Source organism: Euphorbia lathyris, chromosome 8 (assembly GCF_963576675.1).
Source record: "Euphorbia lathyris chromosome 8, ddEupLath1.1, whole genome shotgun sequence".
NCBI lineage: Eukaryota > Viridiplantae > Streptophyta > Magnoliopsida > Malpighiales > Euphorbiaceae > Euphorbia > Euphorbia lathyris.
Window position 1 is genome coordinate 63,895,899 of NC_088917.1, and position 12,134 is coordinate 63,908,032.

The 12,134-nt window shown below is 35.6% G+C and overlaps 1 non-coding gene across 1 annotated transcript; it reads left to right on the forward strand.

Moving 5' to 3' along the window:
• The first annotated feature begins 637 nt into the window (after positions 1–637).
• Positions 638–744, forward strand: LOC136204358 (small nucleolar RNA R71). The gene has a single exon (XR_010675201.1). It is a non-coding gene; the product is annotated as a small nucleolar RNA R71 (small nucleolar RNA).
• Positions 745–12,134: the final 11,390 nt, after the last annotated feature.

The following is a 12,134-nucleotide window of genomic DNA, read 5'->3' on the forward strand; positions in this document are numbered from 1 at the left end:
CTGATCGAATTTATTTTCGATCCGTTTAAAACCATCGTCGTGATTACTTATTTTTCCACTGATAGCATCTATAAACTTGTCGATTTTAGAAGATAAAGTGTTAATCGTATCTCTTGACTGATTTTGATAATTAGTGGTATGATTTTGATTAGCACTTGCATTATTGTTATTGTTATCTTTCCAGTTAAAGTTAGGATGATTCCTCCATCCAGAATTATAAGTATTAGAATAAGGATTATTAGTCTGGTTTTGCCCTTGGACAAAATTTACCTGTTCGACCTCACTCATGTTTTCGTAATCCACATCCGTTTGGATTGGATTACCATTAGAATCACATGGTGCCATGAACCTATCAATTTTGTGCGATAAGGCAGAAAATTGGGCTTGTAACATCGCGACTAGATCAAGTTCAACTATACCTTTAACTGATGGTGTGGTTGAGGATGATGGTTTTGCCACCGGTATATGTCCACGTTCCGCGGGCCACATACTGCTGTTGATTGCCATTTCCTCCAAAAGTTCTCTTGCTTGGGCTGATGTTTTCTTCATAAATAGCCCTCCCGACATAGCATCTAATGAACTCCTAGTTGTAGGATTTAGTCCATTGTAAAATGTTTGCATTAAAAGTTCAGCGGGTAATTGGTGGTGTGGGCATAAACGTTGAAGTTCTTTAAAACGTTCCCAAGTCTCATAAAGAGTCTCATTATCATTTTGAGAAAAAGATGTTAACTCTTTTATGACTCTTTCGGTTTTTGCTAAAGGAAAATATTTTCATAAAAATGCTTGGGCTAATTGTTCCCAAGTGGCAAAAGTCACGGCTGGCATAGAAGTTAACCATTCTTTGGCTCTATCCTTCAAAGTGAAAGGAAAGAGGCGAAGTTTGATTGCTTCTGCAGTCACATCTGCGATTTTAAAAGTGTCACAAATATCAAGGAAATTTGTTAAATGGGTGTTAGGATTTTCGTTAGGTAACCCGTAAAATGTTACATTATTTTGCAACATATTAAGCAAAGTTGGCTTAATTTCAAATTGGTTTGTGGTGATTCTGGGTCTAACGATACTATTGGTTAGACCGACCACACCTGGCCTAGCGTAATCCATAAGTGTTGGTGGATCTGCCATTTTTTCTGGCTCGGTATATGTTTTTACTGGAGTCTTATTTTTGTTTTTCTTGTTTTTCTTGTTCTTCCTAATGGTTTTCTCAATTTGTGGGTCTATAGGGTCTGGTTCAATGCCTGAACTTCGAGAACTGTGCATGAACCTGAAATCTTACACGAACCGAAACTACCTACAAAACAAAATTTGAAAAATAAATAAACTAGTAATTGAAAATTATTAAATTACAAAAATTAAAATAAGTATGAATAAACCTAGATTCGAAATAAAACACGAAAAATCTAAAATTTTGTTAAAAAATTTGGCGTTCCCCGGCAACGGCGCCAAAAACTTGTTGAGCGATTTCCGCAAGTGCACGGTATACGCTTGTAGTAATAAAAGATATCGAACCCACAGGGAACGCTTTTTAACTAAAAACTTATTTAATTCAGTTTTATTCACGTCTTTAGGTTTAACAAAAGAAAATCGTTTAATTGATTGTATTGGTTTGGATAAGTTAGGATTAGATAAGAATATTATATTGAACTTAGAGAACAATTCCGTCTTGAGATTTTGATTACAAGACGGATACTTCCGTAATTGGAATAAATAGAAGGTATAAAACTTATTTTCATAAAGCAAAGAAAACAACTATAACTTTGGTAAGATTATGGACATGTAATAATATAGGAATTTATTCAATTAAATGGCTTTGAACCGTAGAAATCTCTCTGGTTCGGAGCAGATTTCTACCTTAATCAAATTAGTATTTTATATCCGATAAGCCGCGCTAGCGATCATATCATCCGTAAAAACCAATTCTTTCAAGTGTTCAACAAAGTTCTTATATGAATAAGATGGTATAAAACGTTTTAATAAAAACACCAATTTATCACTTTGAAAATCATTTTGTCAGAACAATATCAAAAGAACAACAGGAAGAATGTATTGAATAAAATAAATATATCATTAATGAAATGTGAATCTTCACAAGTTAACAGAGAAGTAGAAACATGGATAGCATTGTAACGAAAACTTTGAGATCCGGGTTGTCAATCTTTCCCTCAAACTCCGTAGGCTTGTCAGACCTCTTTACGCTTCAGCCGTTAGTTCTTCTCACTGAATCTTCGGAATAGGGATCGGTTAGTCCACTACCAGAATGAAAACTTGTCTCTGATCAACCTTTGAAACTAAACTAATACTGTGTTTATAACTAATCTAATAACAACTTGTGTACATCAAGTTTGTTTACAGTAATGAAATCTAACTTTCTGACTCTTTTCTGAATCAGAAACTCAACATAATAACTCTCTGATTTCTCTAACTTTTCTAACTTAGCCAACAACATTGATTTCTGAAATGGATCACTTATTTATAGTTGTTGAAGGGTTGTAATTGATGGGTCGTGTCCGTTGGTGAAGGGTCGCTTTTATCCAAACGAATAGACGCGTTTTTCGGATTAAAACATGTGAAAACTGTGCAGAATTCTTTGCTGTCTCATATGAGATTCTGAAAATCTCAGTCGCGACAGGGGGTGAAGGGGCGAGTTGAAGATTCCTTTTTTTCCGTGACCGGATTTCGTATGTCGCGACTGAGATTCTAAAAATCTCAGTCGCGACAGGGACTTTTCTCCCCGTCTTTCGACTGCTTCTTGTCCTCCTTGAGCGTTCTTCTGATTAATACGTATTCTTGGCACGTTTTTTAGGTTTTTCCTCCATTTTAGCTCCGTTTTAGCTCCTATTTGGATTTAACCAAATAATTAAGTACCTTGCATCAAAGAGGTAAATAAAGACGTAAAAGTATTCCAAATGAATATATTTAGCACGATTTCAATGTAAATTTAACGTATTTATATATGATATTTTAGGTATATTTTGGGCTTAACAAGCGGATATTTTTTTCTTTTTTCACGGGTGGCTGATACACTGGTCCATCTGTTATGACATTAATGACACTTTTGAATTTCTTTCTAGGATCTATCTTCTGTTTGTCGTCTTATTATTTGTTATTCTAGACAACTCTATCTAGTTTTCTAGCTCCCAGCAAGTTTCAAAATGTGGTGGCCATTTCTTCTATGGAACCTGTAATACGCTTTGGCGTTTCTTCCAACGGTTACATGCTCCCCTCCTTTGGTTCGGGATATGTAATGTCCCGTTTATATTGCACTCTTCTCCTTTATATTGTGGCAAGTTCGAAGCTTTAAACCTTCTGTCCGCCTCGTTCCATATGATCCGTGTTGTGAATGGCGAATTCCTGTTAACTGGACGGGCGTACCTTTCTGTATTGTTCTCTCATCTATCTAGATCGGCATGCACTCGCCTTTCAATCTCATCATCTATGTGTTCAGTGGTGGCGAATTTGGCTCTTGATTTTGATCTCGATCATGTTGAGGTTATGCTTGGAACTACAGTTTGACGTGGATGGATATTGTCACAACCGCTGGAGCCATTTTATCTAGCTTCAAATATCTTGTCTCCGCATCCTTCAACATTTTGCTAACATAATAGGTGGGGAACTGTTGACCTTCTTCTTCTTGAATAACCACGGTGCACATAGCTTTATGCATGATAGATAGGTACAAATGCAGGTATCCCCTTCAAATTGGTCTGCTCATCAAGGGTGGTTCTGCTAGGAATTGTTTTGTACCTTGAAATGCTTGTTGACAATCTTCCTAGTACGATGATCTGCTCGTTCAACCTCTGGATCTTTCTCACCCTTTATGGGGCTTTCATTTAGGCGCTCTTTTCACCTTTCTCCTCGTAGGGCTTTTATTTAGGCGCTCTTTTCGTCATTTGCCTCGTAGGGCTTTTACTTTATTTGGATTTGCTCTAACTCCTTTTTGGCTAATGACGTAGTCAAGGAATTTTTTTCTGAAGTGACTTCGAATGTACACCTCTCTGGGTTGAGCTTTACTTTTCATGCCAGTGTTTGGCGCTGGTTGCAGTATTAGCAATTCCCTTGTACTTATGGGTTAGTACTGAAAGAACTCTAGAAGTGGGGCATATCCTGTCCATTATTAAAAGATTGTGGTAAGGCATAAAAGCTATATTCACTTACCTTGGGGATCGATGGCTTGATCCATGGAACTGACTTTATAGTGAAAGACTATTTGCATTGACCTTTGTTGGCAAATATCATGTACGATGCAATGTCTCTTTATGGAATTCTTAGTTCATCTTGGAATCAATTTAGTAATTCCTTTATGTTGGTCCCTGACTCTAGAATGAACTTAGTCAAAGGATAAAACCGAGTAAATATTATATGTCAAACAAATTCATAATAGAATTTTAATAGTGCTTGTGTTAATAATATCACATATAACGGTCATAACCATAAAGATTAATATTGCACATAAATATCATAATGAATTTTTAATAAATAACCATAATGAAAATGGTTTAAGAACAATGTCCTTTTGTATTTCAATGCACATTAATATCCAAGATAACATATTTATTTTAAACATCATAAAAGTTATGACATTTTATATTGGATAAAATATCTTACATAGTTGCTATTTACTTGCAATCAATATTGTGCATCCATACATTAATGGCATTCAGAGATCATTAATGCCTTGTTTGTTTGGATGAAGTGTAATTAAACTAATATAGTTATATATGAAATTACTCTTATATCATTTCATCTGTATAAATAAAATAAAAGAGAAAGGGTAATTTTGGAAGAAAAAGACATGTACCATGATTATCCTCCAATTTGGGGTGTATGGAAAATTACCCAAAATTTATCCTCACATACCTTCATATGTCATCATCCAAACAATCTCTAAGAAACTCTCATGTATATCCTAAGAACTTTGCATAAATTAATGTTATGATTCGAAACTGGCACTTGCACTATTTTATAGTTAGCTTAGGACTTGAGAGTTTTGTTTACCCAATTTGGTAATTCATCTACCCATAATGGCCTTAATAATTAGGGACAGTTACATGATAATCACAAATAGACTCAATATTTTCAAGTCTCGTATGTTGGTAACAAAAATTCTAACAATGTCAAATAAACAGTTTTTATATGAATAAACACATCCTTGTAAAAAAGGGAATGAAATAACTGTTTGACAAAACAATATTAAAAAATATGAATTTCTGATATTAAAAGTACTATATATGAGAAAAGCGATACATAGATGGTGAATTGTATAAGAAAAACCAAATATGATTTTTTATAATTTCTTTTGTAATAGTTATATGCATGTTCACCCAAAAGATTGATTAGATCTAAACGATTTGTGATTACATGATCCTTTTTATGATATTTTAATATCAAATGACAAAATCACATTGAATGGATAGTTTTTTCATTATAAAATCCCAATATTACGGGTCTTATACATGCATTTTGTACTAATTCAATGATAATGACATATTATACTCGTCATGCATAAAAATATAAGGCATATTGAGCATGCAAGATTTAATGAAAGATTTGTATCTATGACTTTATCTTTCACAATTTATTAGATTTATCATAATAACATGTAATGATATTCGTAGCACTTTATAAGGGTGAGGGATCTCAATTTTCTTTAATTAAAAATGAAATAAGAAAGGGGAGGAAACTTATCTTTTTTATCATAAAATTCCAGATTTCATGTAGAAAACTCTTTCCACACCAATCTGTAGAGAACCCTATCTTTGGATAGATTTGTTTGTACTGATTGAGCCAAAGTTTGAGATTGAGATTTCTGTTCCGTTGACTCCATTATTTTGTTCTTTGTGAAACTCTATACAATCAAGATTTTTTGATCTTCTATTTGTTAGAGATCCACGATCACCGCACCAATTGATAACTTGTGGAAAATTTCCGATTAGCTTCCGTCCCTGTGGGGGCGTCGTTGGGTTCGACGGGGGGAAGCTCCGATGCCAAAGTCAGTAATATTTCTGAGAATAAACTGTAAGCACAAAAGTAGAGAATCAGCAAGTGTACCTCAATAGCTTGGGATGCCAGCTATTTATACTAATGTAGTTGTAACTCTCGGTAACTAGAAAGTCTCCATTAATGCCTCATTAATGGCGGTTACTGATCTTATTCAAGTATGACCGTTAGCTCATTAATGGGTTATTAGTTGCCTTTATTGGGAATCGGCTTGGCCGTTCCTTAGGCGTATCGATGTTTGACGACGGGTCTCCCAAGGTGTTTGACCGTCTGTGGTGCGTTGAGGAATCTGTAGATCCGCCACCTATGAGTCTTGCTTTATACGCCATCTAGAGATTCGTCGGTGGATCTTTATCCATAAGAGTATTGATGGCGGATCCTTCATTCTTTGTCTAATTATCCTTTTTCCCCATGTATGATATTTGGATGTTATGGAGATGTAGATGAACAGTTATGTCATTACTCATCTTTAATTGCTATCAATTCTCCATTAATCCCAACATTTATCCTTGAAACCCTCAGAGTTGGAGTATTCGAACAGTCAAGTCTTTATTCCCTTTTAATGGCTATTAATTGCCATTTAATTGTATTTATTCCCATTCATGGATGGTAATAAAGGCGCCTTTTGGTATTCTTAGATCTATCAAGGCGTATGTACGCTCTCCTTGAGAACAATGGCGGGTCTCGTCATAGTCCACGTGGCGTGGCATAATGCTAAAGACTCCTTCCTTTTCCTCATTATTTGCATATTCACCTCTGCATTAATCCTGCATTAATTATCATTAATTCCATATTAATCATGCATAAATATCTCTTTTAAAAGGAATAATGGTTTGCCATTATTTCTATTAATTTTCCCGTATTCAAGAATAATTTGGGTTGTTATCAATTTATATCATTCTTGAATAATGTTTACCATTATATCATTTAATGCAACTTTTATCGAGGAATCTTCCATGTAACATTGCTTTTTTTTTTTTTTTTGCATACTTGGAATTTCTCATTTTCTTTTATTGGTTTTGTTGTTTTTCCAACTTAAAAAATTAATGATCTTAAGTGGCTAATGCTTTAAGAAAAATGTTTTTGTGCTCCCATAGGATTTACTTTTGTTTATCAACTTGGGCATGTGCAATATAATGTGATATGGCTTCTCAATTTCTCAACTTTGCCCACATTAATCACCAACTCATACTTGAATTGTTAATTTGGTCACACCATGTTCCTTTCACGGGGATTTTATAGAGAGGTCCAAGACTTCCAACTATATAAAACACCTTACACACAAAATGACATATGTATCTCACTTATTCCAAATTAATTAAAAAAATAAAACCTTTTATTTAATTATAGATTGAAAGTAACAATCCCTTGTTCTTCCCTGTGTCTTTCGACACAACCGCTTTCACCAGTCAGCTCATGCGACCCTTCTCCATCCAATCTCCGGCATCGATCTCCGACCTTAATTTCTTCCGCTAATCTAAATTAACTCAAATATACTACTATCATACATCTTTTTTTGTTAATCACGTTTAATCTTTAATTAAAAGCCACAGAATTACTCAGATCATCATTCATCACAGAAGCACTTCTTTCCCTTTCTTATTTTATTTGAGATATTCACCAGGTACAAGTCAATTTAATATCCAATTTATATAGGCCCTGTTTGGTAAAGAGCGTTTTGAGATAAAAAGAGCGTTTTTGACCAACTTTAGCGGTTTGACCACTGAAACCGCTGATTGGAGTGTTTGGTGGAGAGAGGTTTGGAAGAGCGTTTTGGGATGAAAACGCTAATTTTGAAAAAGCTCATTTTAGGAGCTTTTTCAATTAGCGTTTTGGGATATTAATATTAATGGACTTTTTTGACCCCAATAAATAGACTCCCTCTTCTCCTGCGTCAAAATTAATGCCCTTATTCGTCTTTTTGCACAAACCGCTATTTAAAATCAGCTAATTTTTACCAAACAGGTCTACACAAACAGCTAATCAAATCAGCTAGTCAAATCAGCTAATGTAATCAGCTAACAGCTAATGTAATCAGCTAACAGCTAACAGCTAATTCCCAAACAGGGCCATAAGCTTCCACAATAGCTAGCCTCTGCATTCACTTCGGGCAAAGAAAGTTACCATGTCAAGCCATTTTCGAAGAAAGCAAAGTCACCATATCAGCCCATTTTCCAATTAAACTCTAGTTTTTTTTTCCTCTTTTGTGTTGGACCATTCAGATTTTATAGCCAATTCATACAGATTTGGGATAATAATATAACTGAGACATATGAAAAGAGATTCTATAACTCCAATACAGATTATTTGATTCTACAACTCCATTTTTTTATTATTACAAACACAATACAATTTCAAAGAGAATGATCAAATTAAGTTCCGATATGGGAGATCGGCGTCGACAACACAGCTTTCCCTGATCGGCGTCGGAGATTAAATTGAGAAAGGCGCCAGGATATGATCGATGAAAGGACTGGAGAAGAAGTGGGTTGTTAAATAAAAAGGTTTTATTTTTTTAATTAATGATTTGGAATAAGTGGGATGCATATGTCGTTTTATCTATGAAAGGTGTTTTAGGTGAGTTGGAAGTCTGGGACCTCTCTATAAAATCCATCCTTTCATGCTAGCCATTTTATTTATAGGCAAAATAAAATAGGTCCAAAATTATTCATGCTCGTCAACAAAGTTTCTTTTTTTTTCTTAATTTACCTACATAAAGTGACAATACTATATTATTCTTAGCATGAATGTGCTGAAATTTTTCCTATATTAAAAAACCTAACTCTCTCCTAATTATAAAGTTTAAGCTACCATTTATTGAAACTTTGCTTGTACCGAATTTCCTTGCGTAAGGCTTCACTTTTTTTTATGAACCTTGTTGTGTTATTGATTTCGTTAATGCTTGTATTGTTCTTCATCCCCTTGAAGGCTACCAAGTACGAATTAATTGAACTATTGAAACCATCATTAAGCTTTTGGGTTACGGTTTCTGGATTTCATATGTTTATAGTTAGCCGGTGTTTAATACTATTGAGAAATGGTATGCATATAAATATCCAACCTATATGCATCAGTATCTTTCTCTATATTAGCTTGTCCTAGTTCACTTTATTTTAGCTTCAAATGGTTAACATTAGTTAATTTTGCAGGCACTTGGTGAGAATGTAAAGTTGAAACTCTCAATTTTTCCATATGCCGGTATGTTCATTGTGTTGGTCTCGTGTAACGTGATAGTATTAGTTCTAGGGGAGGTTAGGAACTAATTAAACTTTTTTGCTTTAAAGGCTGACTTAATTTATTTTAATACTTTTACTCAGTTTCTAAGTCAGCGCCGCTGAGTGTGTTTGAGACAGCTTTAGTCAATTTACTAACTAGAGCTGTTTCAGTTGTGAGTTGGGAGGCAACACTTAAGTCGATTTCCAACTCAGCACTCAGATTACTCGGCTTCAGCGTGTACATATTATTTTACTGAGCAATGTTAAGCAAGCAACACATACATAAATATATCAAGAGAAAGGGTTAGAAGTTACTCAGCAGACTTATCCTGGTTCGGCCTCTTCGCCTACGTCCAGTCCCCAGAATCCTTCCGAGCTTTTTCAATCCTCTACTGAGCTCTTTAAAGGTAGAGCACAAACCTTTTACAATATCAACTGATTATGCAAGAGTACCATCCTCTATTCATCTACTCAATCCTATCAACCACTGAATACTATAACCGAGTACTCAACCTCTCTATACCACTGAGTACTATAACCGAGTACTCAGCTTTTCTAACCTTTTACAAATGATACAAGATTTGTTCTCACTTAGTGAAGAACACTTTAGATGAATAAAATCACTCTAGACTTTTACACAATGATTAGAATTGGTGTAAGAAACTTGCTTTTTCTTTTTGATAGAGCTTCTAATTTGTATTCACTCAATAGATAAGATCTGCTTCTGGCTTATGTGTTGTTGTTGTTATTATTGTTCTTTGATCCAAGTGATGAATTGGCCTTTTTATAGTGATCTTTTAGGCGCCAATGATTTGAATTCCGACATAGCCGTTGTGGGGAAACGGTCTTAATTCGTCACCACTTGGTCAGCACTCAGTGCTGTAGGCCAATCATGTCTTCTGTTTTCGTCAGGAGCCAGGTTTGCCAGATTCGTCTTCTTGCACCAAGATTGTCTTCTTGTGCCAGGTTTGTCTTCTAGTAAATATCAGATGGTCCATGCTTCTCAAAAAGGTCCTTCTGACAACTTTCTGAGTCTTCTGAATTTCTCTTAGAATACGACAGATTTTGTCTTCAACACTGATCACTATCGAAGCTGACCTGACGACCACTCAGCTTGACGTAGCGGTTTCGCCTTCAAGCTTTTCTGAAGAAGACATTTCTTTTCTTAAAGCTGAGTTGGATTCTGCTCAGCTTGGGCTATGTGAGTTGCTTCTGCTGACTTCGTCTTGACTTTCTCTTATAGATTCTCAGTTCATGTTCTTGTTAATTAACTTACTCAACATTGAACAAACTCATTAGTACAATTAAATCAAAGCACTTAAATTTAATTGTTGAGATATCTTAATCATGGATTTAACTTAAATAATTTTGTCAAATCAAAATTATGTGGAAAGGTGTTTCAACAAACTCCCCCATTTTGATGTTGGCAAAAATATTTAATTAAGGAACTCACTATTGAGCTCCCCCATGATAGTTGACCTTTTCTATTTTTCTAAAAATTCTCCCCCGTAAGGGTTTGATCTACTGACTTAGTTCAAATCTAAACCTTCTAAGATTTAATCGAGAGAAACCAATGCTTGAATCCACTGACTTAGTTCAATTTTAAACCTTCTAAGATTTAATCGAAATGAGTCTAAGGTCAGCTTCAGAAGTAGGTCAATACTTGGAACATTTTTCCTTTACTTAGTTTTAATACTTAGTCAAGCTCAAGTATCAGAGTTAAGGTAAGCTGAGTATATTAATTGGGACTGAGTAGTTTTACTCAGTGGCCAAGTACTTGTTTAGTTTTTATGTTCGCAAGTTCATTTTGTTCAATGAGTAGTTATGTCAGCATATAGATAAACACAACATATAAAGCATCACATGTGTATATATATAAAAGATAGTATGCATAATTATGCTTTCATATATATATACTCACTCCAACAAGAAACATGCCATATAAAAACACAAGTTACAAGCTAAGACTATTGCTAGTTCTATTTCTTGATGTTGACTTTAACTTGGTTAGCATTGGGTTTGGTCTGCTGTCTGGGCTTGGTTGTTCTTTGTTGCTGTGTTTGGTTGCCCGGATTAGCAGAAGTTGAGCCAGGAGGCTTCTGCTGGGTTAGATTTTGAGTTCCTTGAGCAGGCTGCTTATCTTTCTCCCCCGTTTTGCCAGCATCTCCAGGCTGAGGGGCAGAAGCATAGAACTGACCCTTTTGAACAACACGAGTCAGTATGGTTGAGTACTGTTGCATTTGACTCGTACTTTTTTTGAGACCAGTAAAGACCTGGATGCCATCTGCCATACTGGATGCAGGGATCTTAATATGAGCACTAAGCATACTGAGTAAAAACTCAAGTGACTTCCCAATCCAAGTAATGGAGTCAGTCATCCTTGCATATGACTGATAATACATTCTGAGCATCGAAGCATCATACATATGACGTTGAGCGTTGATGTGACGAACATGCTCAAGAGTTGATCGGGTGCAGTGCAGGATGTCATTGGTCTTAACCTGATCAGTTTCCATTTCTTCTCGGCTCAGGTTGAGTAGGCGCACAGCCTCAACAATCTGTTCGATGGAGCATTGAGAAGTGGAGGAGATAAGTTCTCGAGCTCCGGTTAGCTCAGCGGTCACTTGGGTGAAATGCTGAGTGACTTCAACAGAAGTTGCGGATGATGAGTTCACAGCAGATAGGGCATTGATTTTCCCTTCGATTGAGTCTATGTGATTGACCATCATTAGCTGAAGTTCCGCCAGCTTGACCATAAATTCTTGCTTGGGCTGTTGAGAGACCAAGGAGGTCATAACACTCATCAGCTCCTTAAGACCTTTGAGTTCAATCAAAAGTTGCATGATGGATGAAAGTTGAGTTGGCTCAGCAGGAGTCGATCCAGCAGCATCGGCGTGCGACTAATATATTGCTTGGAGAAGCATA